The 25,551-nt window shown below is 36.9% G+C and overlaps 1 long non-coding RNA gene across 2 annotated transcripts in view; it reads left to right on the forward strand.

Annotated features, from left to right (window-relative positions):
• Nucleotides 1–25,551, forward strand: part of LOC113459238 (uncharacterized) — a 189,283-nt gene that overhangs the window by 30,831 nt on the left and 132,901 nt on the right. For both annotated transcript variants that reach the window (XR_012580800.1, XR_012580801.1), the window contains exon 3: nucleotides 18,923–19,006. This is a non-coding gene — a long non-coding RNA (uncharacterized LOC113459238). The remainder of the gene's footprint in view (nucleotides 1–18,922; nucleotides 19,007–25,551) is intronic.

The raw sequence follows: 25,551 nt of genomic DNA on the forward strand, positions 1-25,551 counted from the left end.
ATTCAGGTTGTCTTCCACCTGTTTCAGGAAACTCTGGGATGATAAATTGCCTTCTGACTCTCAGGCCCCTTGTTTCAACAGTCAACAGGTGCCTTTTGAATGGGAAAGTTTGGCTTTTGCCACTCAATTCATTTTTGGCAATGTTGCAAAAAAAAAAAATCTGAAATCTTGAATCTTATTATGAAAACAAAATACATCTCTGCAGACAGCTCTGCCATCTGTGCTTCAGGTTCCCTAAAGTACCTCTAAAAACTTGCACACTATTTAAAATCTGTCAGTGTAGTAGATTAAAAAGGTTTTTGTAGCTCATGTGCTTATTATTTTTTACTTTTTTTTAAATTAGGGTTGCCTTGAAATTTTGCTTACTTGTCTGTGGGTACATATGTATACAGAATTTAAAAGAAGTGGTAAAAAATATGCAGTTTTTTTGTGTTGTGGAGCCAGAAGATAGATATCTTTAGGTTAAAAGGCTTCAATTTCATCTTCCAGTGAGAATTTTCGAGTTTTTGTGAGAAGCTCCAATTGGGGGCAGCTATTCTAGATTCAGGAGACAGGAACAACCAGTGACATTGGGGTTTGCATCCCCTCTGTGAACCAGCAGTGCTTGTTTCAAAACGTTACATCACCATAGCTGGATGTTGTGGGTGCTGAGTGGGAGTCAATACTGAAATTGTTATGATTTTGCATAAATGGAAGACTCTCTAGAACTTTGGGTAGGCAAGAAACTGAAATGGCTATGAGAACCATTTTCTCAAAAGAATTAGGCTAAGGATGTATAAGGATGTTTTAGGCTGAGGATGTTAAGATTCCTCTTAGAATGTGTGTTTGTGTGATTTAAGAGATTTCTTGAGGTTATTCAAGAAAAAAATAGACCAAAGGATAATTTATTAGCAACATGCCAATAGAAGGAAATAAGAATAGTAATAACAAAAGTCTTAGACAAAATTTCTTGGACAAAACAATTTCTACACCATTTCCAGATAGAGAATACCAAATGCTTATGCACAAAGTATCAGGACACTGACTTCCCAGGTCCTTGTTCGGACCTTTGATCTTATATTAAACAGTTGTAGGTAATATTGCTGGTTGACCAATACCAAATTAGTAATGATTGCAAGCTAATTTCTGGACAAGAAACAGAAAATCTGATCTCTCTAATATTCCAAATCAACTAGGTCTTGGTGGATGGTTTTTTATTTACATACTTTTCTTTACATTTTATTGTTTACCATAGTAGTGTGCCCCATAGAACCTACTTGCAACTCCTCCAGTGTATCTAGATTTTCTCAAAAAATGGACTCAATGAAGGTGTTAATTTCCTTTTGGTGAAGGGAGGAATAAATGGGTGTGATAACAGGAGTCATGGTACATCCTGAGTTTGAGCAGCCTCTGAAAGCCTAGAATGAGTGGCAAGGTAATTCCATGCACCAAGAAGAAGCAAAAGAAAGAAAATACCTTTTATAAAGTGAGAACTGTGTAGACACAATCTATAGAAACCATGAATTTCCTCGGGGAATGGAAGCAGGGGTTGCTGGTCTCGGCTGCTGTTGCGCTCAGCAAATGTTATTGCATTTACTGTTCTGGTTGATTAACAGATGGTTTGGTAAATGTTTCTGCTTGAGTAGAGCCTGAATTAAAAAAATTCTTGAGCACTGTTTCCAGGACAGTGAAATTTCCCTAAGAAATCTTGAACCCACTGAGCTTTACTTCTGCAGTTGCTTTGCTATTTATAAGTAGTTAACCTACATTAAAACACACTGGAGAAATCACTATAAAGTCGTGCAGTGTAACGTAGTCAGTAGTATGCCAGTAACAAAATGAAGCTTCTAGTATAAATTGGCTTGGATTTGGGGTGACTGTTTTGTGGAATATCCAATTTCACTGTGTGTGGCACACTTTTTTTGCTTTAGCTTCATCATGTGCATCATGAAGTGATTGTTACTGGTTATCATATGGGATCTGTTCTCATCACCACAAAGATCTCTTTCTCAAACTCTTTGATGTACATGTAATTTCTGTAGGACACTGTGTTTGCTGCTGCCAGAAATATGTTTTATATGCTGCTTGTATATCCAAGTGCGACTGTTTATGCCTAAACATACATCAAAGGGACCTATGCCGCTGATGACTTGTGGGCTTCTTCTGTTCTGCATGGAAAGAAGAAACTGGCCTATTTCCTTCCTCTAGAGTGCTGTTTTCCTGACCACAAATTTCACCAAATGAGCACACTATTGCCAAGTTGACCTTGAAAATGCCTGACTCCTACGAAGGCAACTTACAGGAAGTCCTATGTTAATCTTTATGATTGAGATCTTTCCATCTGTTCCCTTTCAATGACAATATTGAATGCCCTGTATTAAACATGCAGGTATTCAACAACCACTTCTCCCCTGTATTTATAGATTGTGCTTATTTTTTCATGCATGAACAAAACCTAGAGTATCCTACTCTAAATGGACCCTCCAAAACTTACAATTTCAAAGAGAAAAATTCCACTTCCCTTTTTTATCTTTTAGAAAACTGGAATCTAGTGTATCAAAAAACTCTAAGAAACAAACATTTTTTTACACTTTCAAAATATTTAAATTCCTATGTTACTGCTGGAAATCTGAGTGGTTGCAACTTTTTAATCTAATTATTCATGACTAGAAAGCAAATAAAAGATGGATTTTTCTTGAGTCATTAAAAATGGATGATTTTCAAGATAAAGAAGCAAGCTTTTCCTTTGTGAGGTTTCCAGAAAGAGCAACTGTCCTCTGTTTAATGGAGAATGATCCATGTGTCTCCTCTTTAGTGTGCTTTGAAATGAAATTGTTCTGGTCCTTGCCTGAATGAGGATTGCAGGGAGAGAGGTTGCCCTGTTGTAAAAATGGAGTCAGATGGGTAAAATACTAGGACCTAATTTTTTACCTTTACAAATTTTTGTTGTCATAATAAAAAAATAGCTACTTATTTTTGGGTGTGAAACTTGTCTGTGTCAGTCTGAGCCAGAACAGCCTCAGCGATGTGTTTGTATTTTGGTCTGACTTGCTCGAGAAACCTCAGCACACCACACAAAGCTCCTCTGTCTCTAGGCTGAGTAACAGCCATATGATACTCCCAGAACATACCTTTCCTAGCCACATGACATATTGCCATTCGAAGTACTGAAAGCCTGTATATTTCTCTTTCCTGTTATTATAAATTCCATGTAAAAACGAAACTTCAGAAATACAGTGAGGTATTTGCTAGAGACTTGAACCTGAGAGTGAGTGCTTTTCTGAGATCTCTTCTGTCAGTTTGGACCTCTCCACACACGCTGGTGGCCCTTGGGGAATGTGTAGAGACCTACACTCAAAATGGGGGTGCAAGAAAGAGAAATGTTTATATAGGCATAAGAGGTAGTGACCTGAGGTGGCCCCTGTAAATCAACAAAAATGTGCAAAAGGTTTTCGTTGCATGAGCAGAGAGGGAGCTTGAGTCACCTAAAAAATAAAGGGAAAAGGAACGTTTTGGATGGAAGCCAGCAGGGACAACATGAGAATAGGAAAAGAAAAGCTCAAAATGGAAGCTGGGTGTGACAAGCTCCAAGAATAAGAGATGCCTGGAGTGAAGGAAAAGGAGCATGTGTGCAATTCAGAATTGCAGAGTGACACAGTCACAGGATGTTTGAGGATGGAGGGTACCCCTGGAGATCATCCAGTCCAACCCTCCTGCTAAGGAAAGTTCACCCAGAGCAGCTTACACAGGATCACATAGGTTGGTGTTGCATTATCTCCAGAGAAGGAGTCTCCACAACCTCTCCACGCAGCCTATTTCAATGCTCTGTCACCCTCGAAGAGAAGTTTTCCTCTTATTCAGATGGAACTTGCTGTGTTTAAATTTGTGCCTTTTCCCCCTTGTCTAGCTGCTGGACTATTTAAGAATGTGTGGCTAAAAGGCAAATTTTATTATTTCTTATTCATTAGTTCAGTATTTATGTTTTGATTAAACAATATTTGTGGTGAGAAATTATCTGTTACTGGGCTTGCAAGGGTCTTCAGGGTGAAGAGAGAGACGAGAATGTTGACCTCATGTTCAGAGGGCTTGATTTATTATTTTATGATATATATTACATTATGACTATACTAAAGGAAATAGAAGGAAAAGTTCTCAGAAGGCTAGCTAAGCTAAGAACAGAATGGGAATCAATAACAAAGGTCTGTGTCTCAGCAGAGAGTGCGACCCAGCTCTGCCGTGAGTGGTCAGTAAATCCAAACATTCACCCAAGACCAATCACACATCCACCTGTTGCATTCCACAGCAGCAGATAACCATTGTTTACATTTTGTTGCTGAGGCCACTGCTTCTCAGAAGGGGGAAAAAATCCTAAAGAAAGGATTTTAATGAGAAGATGTCTGTGACGATTATCTTCTTTGACCTGATTCCCCTTATGGTGGAATTCTCCATTTGGTTGACTTGAAGAAAGGATAATTAAGTTCAAGGGTGAAATGGTCACTGTCCAGTAAAACTTGCTTTATTGTATTCATCAGTATTACAGGGGAGAGGAGAAAAGATGAGACCACAGCATGTGAAGGCCTTCATACTGTTTATGTCTGCCTGCAGTCCACTTGCTGCATAAGGGACACAAGTTGCTTTGTGGAAGAACAAGACCTAATTACACCAAAAAGTGCATAATATTGAATGATCAAAACTTACAGTTGGATATTCAGCTATAGAAGAAATAAAGATTTGCAATATCCCAAAGTCCAATGAACATTCTGGCTTAGCCTGTGTCTGCATGCATAATTGGTCACAGTGTCTATTGTGCACAGTTGGTGTGCATAGTTGTAACTCAACTTGAAATGTCAGAGTCCTGTACCATAAAGATTGTCATGGAGATATTTGTAGTGAGCCTCTTCCTGCACTCAGCAGCTCACCAAATAATTACAGTGCCATAATGGCATGGGATCCTACATACAGACATTCTCTATCGAGAAATGGGGATGGCAAGTTACGTTTCTCCAGCTGCTTATTCCATGTGATAACAATCTGGTCTTTGAATAAGAAACATCCAGAGAGAAGCAAAGGAATTGTAAAAAGGATCAGTGGAAACTACTGCACTCATTGCTCTCTCCCATGCTCAAAGCAAGAAAATCAAAAAATATTATTTTTTCTGTCATTATTAATGTCTATCTGGATCTTTCCTAATGAAGTATATTCAATGTATTCTGTAAGAATACACTTTCCCAGATGATGGGTTCTACTGCCAAAGGTGTCCCTGAGCCTGGACTTGACTATCCCAAGCTCTATGGGAAAGGAAGTGGATGGAGATAATGATCTAACTGGATGCATGGCCACATTTTTCAAATAACCTCTCTCTGTGAAAAAACCCTGAGTGCCTCTAAACTTTGAAATGTTGGTGCAGTAAATCTAGATCTCTCTTCTGCTTATATGGCTTGGATTTTTTCCTTTTACTTTTCAGTCCTGACTGTTATTCCATCTTTGAAATGTAGAAGTGCTCAGTTTATGTTACTTAGTTTCAATATTGTTTATGATGGCTCATCCTTTGGTAAAAGCATAGGTCATCACAGGAGCAAACCTGAGCAAATTTCTTGTTCAAAAAGATAAGATACAGCACGTGCCATTACCAACCACAATTGCCTCTAGTTCTAGAAAGCAGAATGCATTGCAAGACCTCAATTGCTGTAAGTTGGGATAGTTCCATAAATTTAAGTGGTGTTGATTTGATTTGTAGCAACAGGGTCCTCATGCATGAGGAGAATAACAAAACCCCTGCATGTACTGTGTTCTCCTGCATGTAACATTTTTTGATTACCCTATGTTCATTATTATTGAAAAGGGGTGGTAATAGAAAATCACAGCTTCTAAGGAGGCTGAGGCTATTTTGCCAAGAACAGCATCATATACCAGCTTTTACTTCAGGGTGAAGTCTATTAAGTATCTAGCAGATTTGTTTTTCATCAGAATAGAGTTAATATATTATATGTGGTCCTTTAAAGGCTACATGGTTACTGAAAAAGTCTCTTTTGGGATCAAATTGCATTCATTGCTGAACTTGATATGGAGATGGTGAAGCTCATTAAAAAGCTTCATGTCTGGTAGTCAATGCCACTGCTACCACAAATCTACAATTTTTTTCCAAATTACAATTCCAGGCATACTTTGGTTTCTTCTGGGCAAAAACAAGTGGCACGTAGAAAACTATAGGCTAGGAAATGAAGGAAATGGGCTGTGTGTCTCCATTTGATTCTCCTACTAATTTGCAATAACATACTGAGTATCACTGTAAATCATTGAAATGCCAGACCAAAACACAGAAGATAGTATTAGGCATAGGCCCTCCAGTTTCAAAAATATTTAGATTCCAGTGACCTAACTGGAATTAGCAGTTAGAATTAACAGCTAATTTTGACCAAATTCTGCTTTAAAGAATGGTCAAGTCCTCCTACTTTTGATTTCTTTTTCCCTCACAGTACTTTACTGTGATTAATCTTGCATTCTTAATGTTGTATTTAATCACAGTATATTTTAGTAAATACATATGCTTAGGCACTGGGATTGGAGTTTAAGAAGATACTAAGAATTAAATTCAAGAAAGTGTTTTCCAGATCTTCACTTAGTCACTGCTTTTATAGTTCTAAAGCTACCCTTGTAATTTCCTAAATCCCCAGGTTAGAAAAAAAAAAGCTTCTGGGCATGGACAAAGAATTTCAGTTTTGGTTTGTCTGGGCATTTCAGCTATTTATCAGAAACATATCAAGAAATATATCTTCATAAGTTAGACCCTGAATAAGCTGTCATCCAGAAATGTAAGAGTCTCCAGTGTGCTAAAAACATAGCACAGTTACAATGTATGAACATTGGAAAATTAAATTTTCTTTCTTGGAATTTGATAATGTAAAATTCTTATGTTGAGCTTCCAGGACTGGATGAGCATTTGTCAGCATTTGAGCATGTGGTTTCTCACACAGGGCTGCACAGTAGCCTATTATGACCATTAGACCACTGACTAAATGTAGTGAATGTAAAATTTGAAATGTGCTTACAAGGCTACAGCTGAATAGCCAATTTGGGAATTGAAATTTGGAGTCTAAATTGTTTTTTACCTGGGCACCATATTCTCCTGACACTGGAAATGAATAATCAACATTGACTTTTGAAAAATTGCTTGTCTCTACAGTGGGAAAACAAGGCCTTTGGGTATACATTGCCTACCAAAATCACAGACATGCTCTGTTCTTTGTTTTCTCAAGATTGCTATCTCCTTCTTTAACCATCTACACATTCTGATTTTTTTTTTGTTAATGCTGGATATTATAGACAGAAATTGTTCTGCAAAGTGATGAATTTTGCAAGACAAATTCTCTTTCACTGTCCAATTTAATAAGAAAACAAGCATATAAGGCTCAAGACAGAAGGAAAAGCCATTGATTTTAGGGCATGATTAATATTAAATATACATAAGCATACACAAATGCCATTCACATTGCCTTTTTCACTTTATTTCTTGTTCACTTCATTTTCTTCTAAATCAATAAATAAATTACAGTGGTGGGGAAAATCGATTTAAAAATCTAAGATAAACATAATGCTAATCTAGGAAACAGAAAAATAGGAGGGTGTTTAGATAGATGCAAGGAGAAGAATTAAGAAGGTGGGTATTTTCAATGTCCAAATATATGAGACATATTTTTCATTAGGAAAGAAAAACATAGTGGCACAAAGACTGTAAGAGTGTAAGAAGCAGAAGTTACGTGGTAATTGAGGCATTCTCTTATAGGGAGCTTGTGAAGACTCCTACTCAACGTATGCTGAACTAAGGATCAAATTACAGGATCTTTTGCAATAGGAATAAAAGACCCTCAGATTCCACACAGACAGATTATATGAGCAAAGCAGCTAAATTAATGAACTGAGGCAAAGCAGGTTGATTAATCTGTAGCTGTTATGACTGTGGTGAGGATTTGATAACAAGCCAAGAAAAGCAACTGTAATAGGGAGCTACTATTGAGCTTTCTAGCTGAGAAAATATGTTAGGGTGTAATTTTAATTAGGATTCTGAGTGAAAGACAGCAGAAAATAGCTTTGACATTGAAAAATTGAGTGTGAAACATTATCCATATTGCTCATTAAAGTTTATCTATTTTAATTTTGTGGTTGAAATATTTTTTCATACTGTGAACACATCTTTGTATATTCATGAGACTATTATTTTAAACCTTTTTACTCAAGGAAAGAACAATGTCTGAAAAAGAAGTGAGCAGGAAGGACTCTTTTTTCAGTAACCAGAAAAATTGAGCTTATCCAAGTTTAAGGTTTGAAAGACTGCTCCTAGAGGAGGTGCCTTAATTATATAAATAAGTATAATTTTACTTGAAGCTTAGGAACCTAAAATTTTTTTTTAAAGTGTAGATTTCTTAAGGAATATTATGTGAGTGCCAGGCCCTCCATTTACCCCTTGGCCATATTTAATTATTGCTTCTGTGAAGTACATGTATAGTGCGGTCCTGTGTGCCGTGCATAGTACCATCCTATATATTAATCACCTAGATTTGGTTACATAAATTTAAATTCTTTGACCTAAGTAGCACTGATACAAATATTTTCAACAGCTTGCTCACCTTTAGCTGCTGAGAGATTCTGCAAGGCCTTATCACTGCTGTCTTTGTACTCTTACACTTAGGAAAGCTGCAGCAACATTGACATCACGTAGCTAGGAAAACATCTGCATGTGCATTACATTTACTTCTCCAGCTTCAGCTCAGTTGATGAACTGTCTGCTTCCATGTAAATCAAGAAAAACAGTTGATGCTTTCATCAGGTGAACAGTGCTCAGGAGTTTCTTTGAAGGTGGGGCTGTATTCACTGCAGTGGCTAAATGTGAATATAAACACGCCACCTCAAAGATGTTGTTCTGTTTTTCAGACAGGCTTACAGGTGTTCAGAGAAAGTGTGCCAGTGTGCCAGTGTGCATGAGCTCTGAGGTACCAGAAGCCAGACCAATTTACTTTGAATTTTTGGAATGGAGAGTAAAAAGAAAACAGCCAACAAAAATCCCAAGAATGGTTTTCGAGATCTTAACAAAATAGAAAGGGTGAAAAGCTGAGATTGCATCTGGGATTTATCACCATGTTTTGATAAACCTTTGGGTTTAGCCAACAATCTGTTCTCCACTGAGGATTCATAAAATTACACCATATATATTCTCAATAGGGTTTGTCAGATCAACTTTACACCTGAGTGTTTTTGACTGATTAGTTACTGGCATAGACAAGTGAGGAGTTCAGAGAAAGGTGACTTTTTCTTCTTAGGAAACTTAAGCATGAGAAATATTACTAGGGAGTGTGACTCTAATTAGAAAAATGGGAATAATTAATTTGTTTCCATCCTAATTTAAAGTTAACATCTGAATCTTCTTAAAGAGTAGTAGATCCATTTTGCTTAATATCAAATTGATGTGTTAATGTATTGCAAGTAAAGGAGAGGTCTGTAAAATAGATTCTTTTAAGATTACACAGTGTCGCATGAATTGTCCATAGCCTTTCACAGTGCATGAGCTCTGAGATACCAGAGCATGAAAATCCATCTCAGTTATCCACTTGAAAAAGTCAGGACGGGTCCTAGTTAATAAACTTTAGAGTAATTCTATTGCTGCATATTTGATTATTTTTGCAAAAATAGGACAGCTTTGACTTGAGAGCTGCTAACAACTTATCCCTGGAATATCTTGTATTCTATCAGGCCCTGCTTGGATGTCTAAGGTACAGTGAGAAGACTTGACTCTTTCCCCATGGTCACGCTATCTGAAATGACCATTTCAGTGTATGCTCCAGGTCACAGTCCCTGTTCTGTGAGGCTATTCCTTCTTTACTATTGCTGTGTGCTTCCATGTAGCTGTGTTCTAAAACATCCAAGTCCCTTAAAGTATGTTGAGAAAACCATGAAAATTACTCCATGTAAGCCGTCTTTTTTCTTTGGACTTAGCAATTATTTAGTCTTATTATCTTTATCTCTTGAACTTTCCTGGACACATTTTGTCTTTTGTTCAAATAATTTATGAAAGAGATTTAACAGTATTTTACAAGGATCTATACCCATTCAGAATCCTCTCTGAAATGTCTATAACCAGTAATTGTATGTTCTGTTTAAAGTAGAGTTATAGTGATGGCATTAACAGTGCTAATACCTTTTAGACTTTTTACCTATATGGCTCCTATCATATATTAAAATGCACTTTTAAGAATGTCACATGTATCAACCATACATCTCTTTCAAGTTCTTCAGTTTGCATGCAGCTTTTTTCTAAAATTGTGGTTTTTCTGCTTGCTTAGATAAGAATCATTGACTGCAAAAAAAAAAAAAATAGCCAACATGGTGATACAGCCAGTAAAATTGCAGTTTTGATGACAAGTGTATGATGCCCTCTAAATTTACCTACAGTCTTGTTAATAGTGCACATGCCACTATGTTCTATTTTTATTTAGGAAATTTAAAAAAAAATAATTTATTAATAAATCAGAAAGGTGCCAATCAACCAGACATTCAGAAAGAAGTCACAAACAGTGTATGTAAACATAAGGCCTTTGTAACTCCAGATACTGTAAAATCAGCTGCCTGATGTGTTTCTGGAAGCCAAGGCCAAGTGACAGAGTATAATTAAATGTCAAATTAACCTGTAAGGGGTTCCTAAGGACAGAGGATACATTTTATTTAAAGAAAGTAATATTGTACCTCATGCCAAGCTGAAGTAATTTCCTTCCGTTTTCTATGCTTCCTGGGTTTCCAGATTTATATTTTTAACAGCATTTGCCAGAGCTCACCTGAAGAAAGCATTACTCAAAGTCTAAAGGAAATATTTTTGTTCAGAATCCAGACCCATAAAGAATAACTACTGTATGCTAAAAGAAAAAAATCCCTGTAATTTTACTACTAATTATGCACATAAGTTGAATAAATAGCCCACTGTTGCTGTGTTGAATAGAAAATTCACACATTGCTGCTTACAGCAATGCACTGGGGCTGCTTTCTCTATCACTAACCTAATTGAGAGACTTCTTAGCATGTTGTTTGTCTTTTCTTGGAAACCAAAGTAGATTGTGTGAAACGAAATACACACATGGTCCCATTGACTGGGAGAATTATTAGTTTAAATGTCCACTTCCTCCAATTATTCAAGAACTCAGCTACGTCTTGTTAGGTATAAAGGAGCTTTGGTTTAATTGAATTTACATTTAATATATAATTCACTAGCTGCAGAATTCCACTAGTTCCACTGATAAACTACATTATTTGATGACCAAAAGGCTGAAAGTTTAACCATCAGGAGCTGGACTCACAAGGACATGTATGAGTCTAAATTTAGCATTAAGGTACCTCTTTTAGTCACAAAACTATCAAGCAGCTGCTGCTTAGAATCATAGGAGCATAAATTTCCCCAACAGTTAAGTTTGCACCAGTACAGCATTTCCAGTGGCTGCATCTGCTACGGAGCACTGTTGGTTCTGTCAGGGCTGGAATACATTCAGGGTACTTGGGTCAGGGACTTCAGTTCTTTTGCAGAGGGACTGGTCATCTCACAGTGACCCTTCCCAGCACAATGGCTTCCCCATGCCACCTGGAGGCACTCATTTCTTCCACAGCTCCATGCAGGGATTCAGCTTGGGGATATGGATTCTGCCAGCTAGTAAGACAAATTTGACTGGTGCGTGACTTGAGTCCTTTATTTCATTTGTGGTGACCTTTTTGCAGTGCTGTGCAATGAGAATTGAAGAACTCAAGAAATAAGGCTGAGATTTTATGAAGTCACCCATCCCTCTCCATGAAAAATGCAGAACATGAATGGAGTCTGATATTCTCGGGAATGTGTGAAGATAACACAACCCCTGTATGACAATAACCAGAGAATTGCTTTTTCCTAATACTAGCAAATTATTTATTTATTTAATTATTATTTAACCTAGGAAAGAACCATGACGGTCGTCTTTCCTTCTCTTTCAACTTGGATTTGCTAGCCAAAAAAATCCTCAACTATGTCCTGATTTCCTGATTCATATTTACAGAGAAGTACATGTGCTCTCATCTATCATTTATTTTCTGAGTATGTGATATTATCCAAGAATATTTCACAGCAAATTAGAAATCCAGATGAGTCACTGACTTCAACAGGGACCCATATCTGCCTGTTTTATGTGTAAGAACATTTTGTACAGATATTGTATTTAGTTTCATTAATTCTTGAGCTGTGGGTTCCTCCTGTTCATTATGTTGAGGATTGTGCAGGTGGATTGCCTGCTGCCTTTGGCTGTGAGGAGCGTGTCAGTGATGCTGTGGTCACAGGCAGATCAAATTGCCCTGAATCAGTTAATGCTGCTTGTGCCCGACTTCTCAAGTATTTGAGTGGTCTGTAGTAGTATAAATGATCTCAATATATACTGCAGGAAATAGTTGAGTTAGTGTTTTGGTTATGAAATTATATGAGTATTGAGTCTCATGATTCTGTTTTGGAAAAAGTATTGCCTTCCAATCACTGAAGATAAATCACAGAGTATGCTGATGGAAGACACCCATAAGGACAATTGAGTCCAACTCACAGGATAGCCCAAGTCACACCATGGGCCTTAACATTGTCCAAACACTTCTTGAACTCTGTCAGACTGGTGCTGTGGCCACTTCCCTGTGGAGCCCATTCCAGTGCCCAGCAACCCTCTGAGTGAAGAACCTTTTCCTACTATCCATCCTAAACCACACCATCAAAACTTCAGGCCATTCCCTTGGGTCCTGTCTCTGGTTGCCACAGTGAAGGGATCAGTGTCTGCCCCTCCTCTTCTCCTCATGAGGAAGCTGTAGACTGTGATGAGGCCTCCCCTCAATCTCCTCCAGGATGAACAGGCCAAATGACCCCAGCCACTCCTCACACAACTTCTCCTCAAGGACCTTCACCATCATTGTGTCCCTTCTTTGGATTCTCCATAATAGTTTAATATCTTTCTTATATTGTTGTGACCAAAACTGCAGACAATATTCAAGGTGAGGCTATGTGCTTCAGGTATTTGAGGCTGGCATCTCTCAGTTCTGCATCGTTAATTAAGATAGTCTGTGACAATGAAGATTGCCCTGAGATTGTTGGTGATATTTTTCCTTCTAGTCATGCCATTCCTATACAGGTGATTTGCATGAGTATTAAAATTTAGATCAGCAAAACAGAAGTAATACTTCTTTCTAGAATCCTCCTAGCAATTTACACTCATTTCTCTTCTGCATGCAAAAATGTTAACCATTTTCAAAAAAGATAGCCTGATCACCAGAGAAACTTTACAAGGTGTGTTGTGTTCCATGATGAAATAGAGAAATGCATTCATTAGTTTAATTAGATGATAATTTCTGTAAATAAATCCTGTAACCTTTGTTTTGAGACAAGTAACCAAATTGTTGCTGTCACCATGAGTCTCTATTGATAAAAATTAATCTAGATCTGTAGGGAGAAGACCTTGTTAAAGTAGCTAATATAGGAAAACTATTTACTTTGGGCATTTTACCAGTCATGACAGTTTTGTTTTTTTTTAAATATGCATAATTTTATCTAACAAATTTTAATAAGGTACATACAGAACATAGCAAAAGTACAAATGAATGATGCAAAATAATTTAAAATAGAAATTGAAAATTATTATTTTATTAAGAGGTTTCTTTCAAATAGTGAGGGATTTTCCCTGTACACTGTCCTGAAGCTCCTCACGAGAAGGGACTGTTGTCTCTATTATTTCCCTCTAGCAGAGAATGTCTGTGGATTTTAGTGCTGGACTAGTCCAAAAAGAGGCCATAGGAATAGATACTTCAAAACACCAGCTAAACATGGTGCCCAATTTTCATGCCTGGAAATGCAATCTTGCTGAAAGGATGTACCTGTTTCCAGCTAATAAATGATCCTGCCATTTGCATTATTGGTTGTTGCGGTGTGTTGCAATGTCCTGTTTTAAACTTCCGGTCCCTTCCCAGGTGTGCCTATCCCTTCTCCCTTCCCCCTCACCCCTCGCTGAGTGTGCCCTGTCAATCAGGCTAACATACCAGCAAGGCGTCGTGTGATTGGTCCCTCAGGCCTGGGGGACATTGGCCCGTATAGGTGTCCCTAGTCCCTTGAGACCCTGCCCCTTCACCTGGTTGGTGGCTCACCTGTCCCCTCCCCTTCCCCTGCCCTGAGCTTAAAAGGTTAATGAGACCATGGGGCCTCTATTCTGTTGGAGGAATTGCCCCGGCTCAGACCTCTGTACCCATGGAATAAACATCTGGATATAACCCTCCAGCAGAATCCACTCCTTCCTTCTCTTCACCATCGCCAGAAGCTCTCTCTCCTGAGGTAAACGGAGTCCTGACAAGCCTGGACTTGCGTCTGTGCCCCGCTGCACTCTCCAGCAGCCAAGGTATCTCTGGGGTAAAACACCACAGTGCTGCCTTTGGCCCAGCAGCGAGGGTCAGAACTGGCCCAGGCACCATCTAACTGGTTATATTGGGATTCATATACCAATAATTGGTGCATCTCTGCTTACTCTTGGGTGATTTTATGTATCATACATTAATGGTAACATATAGTTTGGACTTTTGTCAAAATGACAACTGAGGCTGATGTGTTGCACAGACACGGTTTAAACTGCTGAGGTAACTGCTTTTTCATATAAACCTTGTTTTATAAAGCTTTGTATATGGACATCTGCTTTGCTTCAGTAATTCTGCTACAGCTGATAAAATGCTTTTGGAGGATTAAAAATGTTAGAACTTATAATGATTATATAAAGTTATAAATTATAATAATTTAAAAAATCACTAATTAGAGAATCCTGTGAAATCTGCTTGCTCTCATGAGATAGTCTCACTGAAATCAGGGGAAGGTACAGCACAGAAATGGCATCTGTGAACAGTCCTTTATCAGCCTTGCAATAAATTTGCAGCACTTGGATTTTACTGGATCTCCATGTCCTGGGTTTGTGATTTATGTAGTAGATTTTCTAGATTTTTAAGGTTGCCCTATGAATTTTGAGGTTTTTGGGTTATTGCTTGATGTTTCTTAGAGGAATGTAGAGCCTCTACCTTCAACAGCACAGTTGAAAGTTGACAAAGCATGGAAATAATAAAAGTTTTTAATGATACATGAGCTAAGTCAAGCTCTCCTCTCGCTTCAGATGACAATAATGCAGAAAGGATAATATCTTGCTGGAACTGATTTGCATCCTTGTTTCTTGTTTCAGGGGAGGTCAGAGACTAGTGGTCAAAGGCAGGCCAAATCGGAAGGCCTTGTGCAGTCTAAAGGTGCTGTTTGACTTCAGTGTTTGGGGAGGTGGGACATGCAGACAGAAAAGATCTATTTTGAACTCATCCATTGTTGATGTTGCTCAGATAGAAGGACAGGAAAAGAATTAAAGGTTTCAGTGAACTACCTTTTAGTTTCTGCACAATTCCCTTGCTAAATCCACTCCAGAGTTTGCCTCTGCTTCAATGATACTGGTTTAGCTTCAAGGAACCCTGAAAAAAGGGACTTTTATAATGCATTTAGATTATACTTAAAATATATTGACTTTGAAAATTAGTTACTTGAAATCTATAAAATAGCCTTATTTTGTCATCACTGAAACTATCCTTCCTAGAGGATAGGAGCTTCCATTCCAGTGGCCAAATTCCCATTGACTTCTAATCCTTATTCTCTTTGTTTTAATACCAAAGTCTTCCTTTATACAGCATTTATTTAATTTCTATATTTATTATAGCAACTTCAAGGCAATACTGGAAAAAAAAGAGAATTGAAGCACCTAAATGAGTTGAGTCCATTCCCATATTACAGACAGGCTTAAGTTGTTACAAAATGGAGATGCAGCATGTTTTCTTATTATCCTTATTCTATATATTCATGTTACAAGTAATGGATTATTTTGCAGGGTAAAATGCACTTAAAGCACAGATGAAGCAAAATTATTAAGTTTATTATAAATCAGAAACATTGACTGTGGGCAGTGACTATTTTAGTCTTCCATTTCACTTTGGTTTTGTGGATAAAAAAATCACTAAATAATTCTGAGATATTTATATTAAAAACATAATAGAAAAAAGAATATATTGCTCAACATTGTTCATGCAGCTCAAAAGGTAAGATCCTAAGTTGCTTCTTGCCCTGAAAAAGGTTGGAAAAAAAAAGTCTGTGTATTAATATGAAAGTATTATGTATGTGCTCAAAAATCACCATAAATTTTAAAGTTATTGCAGGAACTGCAAAGAAGTTTGGACAAATTATAAACAATTTAGGAAGTGATTTGTTCTGGAAACTTTGGTTAAAAGGGAGTTTCAGTAAAGTGGGAGGATGGAGGTTTACTAAATACAGACTGTATACACAAATACATGCCCAAATGTATGACATTGCAGGGGAAGAGATGAGATACTGAAAACTAATTGGTTTTAAACTTCTCCCTTTCCATTCCAGCAATTTTCTTTTCTAAGAGGCATGTTTGCACATCTGGTTGGAGGGGAAGGTTTAGGCTGAAAGGACACCTCTCTAACCATGACTCAGGAACTAAAACAAGAATACTTTTCAAAACATACTGAATAGATTAGCCATATGTTTTCAGTGCATTTTATTTGTTTTTATAGACAGAGAACAAAGAAACCTCTTTTATAGGTGAATGTTCAGCTCCAGGATTTAAAGACTGGAAGTGCAGAAATATCAAGAAATGGCAAAGTAGCGTATATTGCTGAATTTACTTGTCCTCCGTATCACAGTGGCTGTTTTTCAAGATATCGGACACTGTCCCCACTGTATGCAAGCACAAAGAATGTTATAGTGGCACTGTGACTCCACCTACTTAATCTCTTATTGTCTTTAAGATACTGCCCCTAAATAGTATTTTGGAATGTCTTTGTGAAGAAGGATAAAACAATAATGGAGGATAACACAATAATGAAGGAGAAAACAAAAATAATTTGTTTCCTTTTGATTTACTCTTTCTGTCAAGCAATAACATTTAGTTAATTTATGGTCAAAATATGAATCAAACTAATAACTTTGTTTTGCACAAAATCATAGAAAAAAGAGGATGGGGAAGAGAGAGCAGCCAAAATGGGCAGAATGCTATGGAAATATGATTATTAGGATCTTAAGAGAAGCCAAGGACCATTGTGAGCAGTGAAGGGATGTTTTATACTTTGAGTATATTCTTATGCTCCACCTCACTTCTTTCCTTTATGATTCATTGCGTGCGAACTCCTTGCAACTTACATACAGGTTTACTGTAAACAATTCAGGACATGGAATGTATCTTCCTGTGTGCTCCCTCAGTTAAAATACTTAGAAAAAAGAAGTAAGTTATGCATACAGAAAAAGGCATATACCTGTATAGAAAGGGGAAAACAGTAAAGCTATACTGATTCAAATTCCTTGCAAGTTCTGTTTCAAACCTGGATTAAAACTCCATGATTCATGGCTTGATAGAAAGTCAGTTGGAGGTGGCCAGCAGGAGAAAATACAGTGTAATTGTAGTGAGAGAATGCTCCTAGGAAAACCAGTAAAACACTTCTGCTGCTGCACCTTCCCACCCTGTTATTGGAAGGAGTAGGTAATGTAGATGCAGCTTCCCCATTGCCATAGGAGTTGAAGGCACATTATTCATCATTCCTAGGTCTGTAATGATATTTCAGGTTTACTATTTTGGCTTAAGAATACCAAGTGGTGGTGTTTGGTTTTGGAAAAGTCCGCATAGTTTTCAATGAATGTCAGAAATTCTTGCTTACCTCTTGGACACTAAATCTTCCCAAGGATAATGTGGCCTCCTGTGAGTTAAAGGTTTTGAAAAAACCACATAGTGGTCAGGGTGGTGCTAAAACTGCAGCCTGAATTTAGTCTTTGGTTTTGATTTGTGTCCCTGAATTATGAGGACATTGTTTTCTGTAAACATCAAGAAAGAAAAAAGCCCAAGTTCATTGCTGCAGTTGTACTGGTAGCTTTAGACGTTGCATCCAAGGCATTGTGAAATGCTGCATCATTGAATGCATTGGAATTATTCTAAGAACTGTAAATAGACTTTAACCATTGTAGGTAGGCATCTATTTTGGGGACAAAATATTAGCATTGTGTATTTCAACTGTTTACCAGCCCATTAAACTGCAAGGTAATTATCCCCTATTTCCTAATGGACACAGATATTTTTCTTATTGTTATTGGAAGCATTTATGATGTTTAATAGTAGGAACTTCCTCCAGAAGAGGATTCAGATGAAATGATGAATATGTAAATTTAAAACCACCCCTTATATTGCACCTCTTTGAAACCTGGAGTAATAGTGGGGGGTTTTTCCAAACTGTTTACTGTCATGATTTAAGTAACTCATAGATGCACTTTAGCAGTAACCATTTTTATATTGTCAGAGAACAGTTTGTAATTCTCATGAAGTGAGTAATCAAATATGATTTTGGAATAATAATCAACTTTAGCTTGGTTTCTAGTTGTCCACTATTTATGTCTGATATTTCAAACTCAGACTGTTTGGATTGCATATTCATAAAGTTAGGCCTATTTTAGTTTCCCACTCACAGATGCTAGCAAAATTGTCCTGGTATGATCTCTTAACCTCCTGACTCCTGAAAAAAAATGGAGTAAACAGTCTCCTAGAGACATTTCACCTCCAGAAAAGGAAGACTTATAGAATCCTCTTTTTTTTTTTCCACAGAAATTGTATATTTCATATGTCTTGACTGGTAATTTCTGGCTTGTACCAGAATTAATTCAGATACCTTCCATTTATCTTTAAAAAGAGTATGAGTTATTAATGAAAAGCTTTATGTAGTTTGTAATTTTCTATGAAATAAATTTGTGAAATAATATACAGTCCACCACTGTATATTGCCAAAAGTCTCACAATCCAGTACTCAACACTTCAAACTTACAGAATTCTTCTGTGCTCTGTAGGTGACAGTGCCTGAGAGGGTGCATTAGGGGAAAATGAAGGCTCCCTTCCTCATCACGAACGTCTTTGGCTGCAGACACTGCAAGGTAAGGTGTCTCCAAATGGTGCGAGGCACAGTGTGGCAGTTGTGTATTTTGAAGTAAGACTGTTTGTTTTTAAAGCCTGAAGGAAAGGAGATATAGGTTGCCTATATTCCATAAATACAGTTAGGTCCCTGGATGATATAACCTTGTGGTTGTCCAAGAGGAAATTCCATGTAACTTTATGTGATTATTAGACTCTGTCTCTCAGTGTGTTTTCACCTCTGCTGAAAGACTGTTAGGAAAATGAAAGGTTAAGGAGAAGTTAGGGATCAGCCTCAGTGTGCAGTGAATGCTTTGCATATCCCCCACTTCCTCCTGAGAAGCTAATGGAAAGTAAAGCTCAGCTTTTCACAGCAGCTGCTTTGCACCTATGGAGATCAGTTGTGTCTGTATCAGCAACATTTCACTCTGCTCCCTGGGCCCGCATGAAATGGTGACAAGAAGTTGACAGCTCTAATGGAGATACATGGGGATATAGGTGAAAGACTTCCATTGGACATTATGTTGCTAAGGGAAATTTTGCGTGATTCAGCATCAAGCACTCTTTCCTCTAAATAAATATAAACCAATATTCCAGCAGACCACATCAGGAAAAGAATCTACAAGTAGGTTCGCCCTTATACAGAGATAAGTGTGAATGTCTTTATCAGTGGGAACAAAGATCTGGTGGTTAGTTTTTGAAAATGAATTGGTCTTGACCTCAATACATTGCCTAAAAGTGAATCTAGAAAAACTAATTCTGTGTTCATAAACTTCTCCTCCAGGTTTATTTGTAAAACACACAATATTCTTCATGCCTCATTCTGCCCATGGTTTGGGGCTGCAGCTTTTAGCTTGCTGGTTTTATTTTGGAGCCGTTCTAAAGACACTACTTGTAGATTATAGATAGAGGTAGGGAGAAATTTTCATCCCACTGAAGTCAAGGGGAGTCTTACCAGAAAGTTGGTGGAGATTTTAAGTGCTTTGACCATCTTAACATTGTTTCTTGGTGAACGGCAGTAATCAGCTCCATGTCGTGCATCTCTATTTCCACAGAATGACTTGGATGAATATGCAACAAAAATTTTATAGGTACTCTGCATTCAAGTAATTGACACTCAATTTGCTATATCCGCCAGATATTTCAATGTGCATCTATAATGAATTTTTGTTAGCATTTTTAGTGCACTGTTTTTTTCAAAATAGTAAGTAAATTGAATTTTTCCTTCCAATATAACATGCAGATTGTAGTTTAGATACAGATTACATCATGCAGCAATTGCTCAAACTTTTCAAAGACCTGAACTTATTGAGTAGCTCTCCCTTTTACAAGTGAATAACTTGGCATATTCAAAAGAATAATATATCCCAGAGCCCTCAACCCCCTGAACAATTAATTATTTTAACAAAATGTTATATCACATGTTTGAAAAAGCAAGAGCATAAATTCAGGGAAGATCTGGATTTTTCTGAGGAATTTGACTCCTATATGCTATTTAAACATAGAAAATGTCTCTTCCTTGTGTGTTAGATTTTGCAGCATTAGCCAAGTAATTAAAAAAACAAACAAAAAGTAGGATTTTAACGCAGGAAGGATAAACATTGCATCTGTTTGCAAGGCAAAAATAGTATTTACTGAAAATACATTTAAATTATATACTAAAACAGCTTGTAGCTGGAACTTCACTTCAAAACTTATCTGCACAGAACACATTATCCTTAAGCAAGTGACTTGAAATAAATATACTATGGTTAACATTAAACATTTCCATTTGCCAACAGTTACCACATGAAAAACCTGAGATCACGACTGTTTCCCTTGCAATTAGAACAGGACATATACTTGTGATAATTTTGTGGTAACCAATGAGAATGTTCTTTGTTTATGACTTCCACTTGGACACACATTTTCAAAGAAACAAAACAAAACCAGGAACAGTGCTTGAAATTTGATTAGAATAAAACATCATCCCAAAATCCTAACATATACCTCTAGCAGATGGCTAGTAAAAATATTGAGGTGAAGACATTTTTTATCTTTAGTTATTCACTTCAGCTTCTATTTTGCAAAATAGAAATGGATATACACAAGCAACTCAAAGTCAGAAGGCAAATTTTAAAAATCATTGGTGGAAAAATCAGACACTGTAATCCCAAGAGATACTTCCAGGAGTCATATACACTGTGATTAAACCCCTCCTCGATAAAAGTGTGTCAAGTAGGTCCAGCAAAGGAATACTCAATGCCTGCTGAGTGTGCTACCTCTGCTTCACCACCAGGGAGTGACTGTCCCATTGCACTTAAACAGATTTTCAGGTGCTTGCAGCAAAGATTTGTGTCCTTAGAGGCTGCATTTATCATGAGAAACAGTTTTTTTCTCTGAATTAATTTCTTTGACTCAAAATATTGCTTTAGGCAGTGAGCTGCTCTTTCCAGGTTATGCTTTCGTAAGGAAATGAAAAACAGCTCATGTTGTAATGAAAAGAGGTTTCTGATGTTTTCATCTTCTGGTGTCCCAGAAATAAGTACAGATGAAAAAACAGGAAAAAAATGTTTAGTCCAAGGGGTGAGTAAAGCTTCATTCAATCTCAACCAATTCAACAGTTCCCCATTCTTCTTATTTCGCATGATTTCCAGTGGTTTCAGATTTTTCTAAGTTTTGTTTCCCATCAGTACAAGCTTAAAAGATACACTGTACCAAACTTTAAGTACAAGTCATACCAATTACAGGAAATTGTTTTAATTCACAATATTGCTCTGAAACATACCTAAATATCAATTAAAATGCGTAAAAACCAAAAGATATAATTACATGCTAAATAATTACATCACATGGTAACATTCATATAGGAAATGGACTTTCAGGAAAAGAGAAGAAATGTGTAGACATAGATTTCTCTTTCAGTCTAAAGGACTTGATCACCACTGAATTTAGTATTACAGTACTGAATCTACCCTACAGATCCTATATACTCAGTTGGATAATGTGCTTCTGTTGAGGAAGTGACACAATTAAATTTATAAAGTGATACTTGTCACACTAGATTCTCCTGTTATTACCAAGAGATGTGCTCTGAAGAACCCGAGGCATAACAAGGAGGGGAGCTGAAGCTGTACCAAGTATGTACATACACCCTCCCAGCACTGTGCTTTGCTTGGGAGTGCTCTCTTGTACTGAACTGTTCCATTAGACATATTTAGATCTCACCCAAAGGATTTTAAAAATATGTGCCACTCCAGGAAATCTTTATAGCTGCAATAACTTTGAAAGAAATCTGACAATTTTACTAGCTGATGTTGTGAAGTGTTGGCTCTTGCTAAAGTTCAGTCACTTGGTAGGTGTATAAGAACAGATGAACAAAGTACACAGAGGAAGGATTAATACCCAGCTATGATTGTCTGTGATTGTCATCTCCTGAGGATGTGCACTGGAGTCTCTGTCTTGAGGTGGTTGCAGTTTATTATAGAAACATAAAAGAGAATAGCCTGGAAGCCACAGGGGTAAAGTTTCACAATTGGTGTTATTTGGCAGAAGTCCACTAGATGTAGGACCTTCAGACTTTTGCTCAAACCAATAATGAACGATAACTGCTTTAAAACATCAGATTTATTTTCACCAATAGATTTATTATTCTTGCATGCTGTAGTTGTCTATTTATCTCCCAGAAGGATAAAATACATAGGAATTAAATAACCACTCCTTTAAGTCTAGTGCCAAGGAATGTAATCTTTACATTCAATAAAGGGGCACCCTGCGTCTCTACAGGTTTGCTGAATTATTTTACGGTGTTCATTTCCTTTACTGAAGATTAGTCACATGGGTGTCATTAGTTTCATACAGCTTTCAATTAAGCATGGATGTCCCACCCACGTATACTGCTATTCAGAATTTGTATTCCTTTTAGGAAACTCAACACAAAGAGAATTCTTTTGTTTTAAAATTGTGTTTTAACCTTAAAAATTAGCTTTGTAAAAATAACATGGAATTATCTCAATCCATGTTTAAGTATCTTGGAAACAATGTTTTCTCAGCATATATGTAAGAATCGTCATCCCTGAGGCAAACTGGGTATGGCTAGATTTTCCTTTGGTAATTGTCTGCACGCCATACTCCAGAGAATATTCCTTGCACATATTACACTTTCATCAGACCAAATATATTTAACTGGGCCTTTGAATACATTGGAAATAGGATGAAATTTGCCTCTTTGGTACTGTTGCTGAAAGACATCATAACAATGTGATGTATGAAGACATATAGCAGACTTTTCATAAATCTCTCTCCATCTGTAGACTCCACAGGAAACACCTCGGTTTCATTTGACATGTCTTCTCAGCCTTTTCTTCTGAAAATTTTAAACCAGGTACAAGAAACATGTAAAAGAAGATGGCCTCATTATAATGAACATAAAAAAATAAAAATTTGTTTGCTCTCTGAATAACCTGTGGAACAGGTGAGATCTACTTTTCTAGTATAGCAGCCATGAACCCTGTCAAGTTCAACATAAAAAAATATGAAATAGTTCAGGTGTCCCATTCTCATCCTAATATAGTACTAGATGTATTCCTTTCAATGGGTTTGACTTATAAATTTAACAAAAAAAAATTAGTCTCCAAAAGAACCTCCTTTGCATGATTTCAGGTCCATAGATGGATTTCTTTTAATAAATATGACTGGAAAATACATGCTTTGTACTAAAACGGTGTGGAGACATCAGTAGAATATTAAAGAATACAGAATTTTTAAGAAGTTTGGACTGGCTTGCTAAGTACAAATCTAGTTATGACATCACTGCAGTAATGGAGAACAATCTAATAATTAAAGAAATATCAAGGTATCTTTAAAAGAATCATTATTTTCTCTATTATTGAAAGTAATTTCAGAGTATTTCTTGAATGTGTAGGGAGAAAACTTGGTACTTAGCCCTGAAAAGTGGGCTGCAGAGCAAAAAGTACTTCAAGGTTTTAGTTCTGGTTGTCTGCGATAAGAGGAGATTCTCTGAGCAGCCCTGTGCATCTGAGATCCATTCTCTGGAGAGAAACTCACATGTATGCCAGCTGTTTGTGTACAATCCTTGCTGTAAACAGAAACTAAAGTTCAAAGTTTCCACTGCAGCACCTCTAAAGCAGAATAATGTGCCTTTTGGCCGGACATTTCAGATGTCTGCTCTCCAGCAAAGTCCTGACCAGAATTGTGTTGGACCAAGATAGTTATCTGACAGGTTGTTGTCTGTAGTCTTTGCATTTTGTGGATGCCTAACACAGTTGCTTTGCCAGCTAATCACCTTCCCTAGAAAGTTTCAATTAAGTTTTGTAAAGCCTTTATAAAAATGATAGTTTGCAGAAAATTCAAATGTACCTTTCAAAAGTAAAAGCATTGCAATCAAAATTTTTGAGCAAATTTTTATCTTTTTTTTCCTATAAAACTTATTTAAAACTTTACTACCAATGTTTGGTCAGAAGAAATAGCTAACTGTAAAACTATCTTTTCATTTTCAAGGAAGTCTGGTTTTAAATTAAAATGATAAACATACATCTGGGCATTCACTTAGGAGCAATTTCATGTAACCAGAATGAGTGTTGCCTTGAAAGGCAGTCTGAGAAAGATATTTTGTCAAAACTTGTGGTTTGTCTCATGAAGAATACATTAACTTCTTGTTTAAGTTGAAACACACATTTTGAGTCTTTTTCTATTCACATGTTCTGCCTGACTTCCTGAATGTTTCTTTACACACCTTAAATCAGTATTCACTTGGTGTGAAACTAAACTGCTGTCCACTTCTTGTGGACTCTGCAACCTGAAAAATGTAGTAGCAGCTATGTCCCACTTTTGCTGTTCAAAGAAAACTTCTAGATTCAGTCATCCTCTCTTTGCCTTCCTGCCTCTAATCATGAGCCACTGAATAGACTTCTTCTGAGTCCTAAGTGGTGAATCCATTTCACACAGATGGGGCACAGTGCATTCTTTTGGGTTCTCTGGGACCTTTCCCGGAGAGCCAGTGGAAATGGTGCAATGTCTTGTTTGCTTTCATTGTCAAAGAGTGCTGGTTGATCCAGGTTTGCAGATAAAAGTAAAATTTTTTATTAAATCAAATATTAAAACTGGGTAATGCAAACAGACTTTCAAGCATATAAAATCTTCAGGCTAGAGAGACAAGAGTTTGTCAATATTTTCTAGCTATCTGCAAAATATACTATCTATATCTGCTAATTTTATGAGGTCTGGATGTGGAAGTATTATAAAGATTTCAGAGTCACCACTCTTGGAATACCTTGTTTTACCATTTACCTTAAATCACAGTGAACTCCTGTTAAGTAAAATGTAAATAAAAGCATTCATTTATAATATCTAAAATTAGCAGTGTAATTGTCCATTTTTTAAAAGTATTGAAAAAAGCAAGCCACCAGTCAGCCTCTAGAATTGATACTGTTCATAGATTATTGGTGATTTAATCCTGATATAATATTATTATCAGAACATTAACGTAAAAGCATCAGGTAATTCAGTTAGCCTATGTTGCGTAGTCATATTCTTTAGGCCAATATATTTCCTACAACATCTTGACTAG

The sequence above is a fragment of the Zonotrichia albicollis genome, chromosome 6, assembly GCF_047830755.1.
Source record: "Zonotrichia albicollis isolate bZonAlb1 chromosome 6, bZonAlb1.hap1, whole genome shotgun sequence".
Classification (NCBI taxonomy): Eukaryota; Metazoa; Chordata; class Aves; order Passeriformes; family Passerellidae; genus Zonotrichia; species Zonotrichia albicollis.